Source organism: Cyprinodon variegatus, unplaced genomic scaffold (genome assembly GCF_000732505.1).
Source record: "Cyprinodon variegatus isolate N-32 unplaced genomic scaffold, C_variegatus-1.0 Scaffold1552, whole genome shotgun sequence".
Lineage (NCBI taxonomy): Eukaryota > Metazoa > Chordata > Actinopteri > Cyprinodontiformes > Cyprinodontidae > Cyprinodon > Cyprinodon variegatus.
In genome coordinates, this window is record NW_015152005.1 from 39,783 (window position 1) to 41,789 (window position 2,007).

Consider the following 2,007-nt stretch of genomic DNA (forward strand, 5'->3'; position numbering starts at 1 on the left):
ATTTCATCCCTGCTGCCCCCTGGTTCCCACCCACACTAATGCACCCATGAATCATCTGCCAGTAAATTGTGAAGAAGTTTTATGTTTTGCAAATACATTTTGACTATTTCATATTTAGCTACTAATGCCTTTTTACAGGACAATGCAGCAAGTCTACAATGGATTCTTATTCCATTATTCGTAGTTGGACATTGGCACTCTTTGTTAATACATTCATATTTTCCCTCATTATTTCCTCAAGAAATTTGTAATTTATTTGTGATTTCAACTTTTTTAATCTAACTAAATACATGAAAACTAGTATGCTATATTACAGAAATGTTTAATAACTTAATGTTTTTGTTAATAAACACATTTGACAGATACTGAGGGGACAGGATAGGATTTTTTTTTCTTGATCCGCTCTGGCAGCGGCTGGAGAGATGAGCGTAGAACCCATCTATTCAGGTTTCTACTTTTCACCACCCAATCTGGAAAGTGGTTTATACCAGGATCCCCTTCCATCAACGACCTGTCATATTTCATGATCATAAAAAAATATGATGACAGGTGCCCCACTCAAAATAATTTATTATAATATATTTAATTCATTTCAGTTTATTTATATAGCGCCAATTCACAACACATCATCTCAAGGCTCTTTACAGTTCACCAGATCATACACTCAAATTGTTTCCAAGTTTTCTATCTAAGGAAAACCAGTTGTTCATATTATAGAATATTTTTTAAAATATCTGCATAAATGCATTTATTTAATTCAAATTAACTCAAAAATACTTTATTAACCCCAAAGAGAAATTAAATGTTGAAGTAATGTTATTTTTTTTGTTATATACAGAAACTACAACTTCTCCGGTTCAAACATTTGATCCCATCTAGATTAACCACAAAGTTAATAAAAGCTCCCCATATCTTCTCAGATAAATATCATTTAGATCTAATAAATGCTCTCCTCTCCAGCATTTGACAGCAGTGCTATAGATTTTTGTTTTTTGTTCTTTTTTATCTCAAAGTAATGGGAGAGAAATGTGTTCAGTTTCAGACTTTGGTGACGTTCCTGAGCGTGAGGCTGAAGTCAGCGTTTGGTTGATATCCCTGGATGATTCCCCGAAGCTGGAAAAAACAAACATGTCAAACTTTTTGGGATTTTAATCCCATCTGGGTTATTTTTGTGAATAAAGTAATGTTTTACCTGCTTTAAGAGTAGAGCAAGTGTAGTTTCATTCAGCTCATGTTGGGATTTGATAGCTGTTTGGAAGAATATTATCACTGCAATAAAAACACAAGCAGAATGTAAAGGGAGACTTCAAGCATTGGTTTAGTTGGAAATTATTTTCACCTCTGTGTTCTAAATGTGTTGAAGGCAGGAATAGTGTTGCATTAATGGACTGAGCAAGATGCATGGTTGAAGAATGCATCCTGTCCAGATTTGAAGAGGAGTCTATTGAGATGAATACATTAATTTGCTACAAGCCTTCATTCAAAGCTTCTTCGTTGTTTTTTTCAAGTTCCTGTTAATCTCAGTGGATGTACTTACCTGTCTCTGCAGCACAAGAGGCCAACCAGCTGGCAAACAGGAGTAAAAACAACATGCTGAAGGTTGAATCCATTCAGGAGGAAAGAGATCCCTCTGGGTCTGCTGAGCGTCTGGCTGTTTCTGGTGTGGAGACCAACACCTTTATAAGAGGGTGTGACTCAAAAGCAACAATAGAGAGTTTCCATAGAAAGGCGTCAGAAATACGGAGAGAAATATGATCGGAAATTATTAAAAACACAGAACACATGTCAAAAGAGGAAATAAATAAATATGTAAAAACATGAAACTGATACATTTCTTCATCAAAAAAATGTTTTAGTTATTTTTGATGATTGTTTACCCATATTTTACTCTTTATGGATTTTTCAGTTTCCTTTTTGTTTTGTTTTTTCACACACACAACGATAACATATGGACTGTCCTCATGAACTAGAGAATGACACGGGAGTGGATTTTCACTCCTGTCCCGT

The 2,007-nt window shown here is 34.9% G+C and overlaps 1 long non-coding RNA gene across 1 annotated transcript; it reads right to left on the reverse strand.

Annotated features, from left to right (window-relative positions):
- Positions 1-711: 711 nt before the first annotated feature.
- LOC107103883 lies at positions 712-1,657 on the reverse strand. Its single transcript, XR_001482210.1, has 3 exons — positions 1,538-1,657; positions 1,193-1,269; positions 712-1,113 (listed from the first exon to the last, which is right to left on the reverse strand). It is a non-coding gene; the product is annotated as an uncharacterized LOC107103883 (long non-coding RNA).
- Between the last annotated feature and the right edge of the window lie 350 nt (positions 1,658-2,007).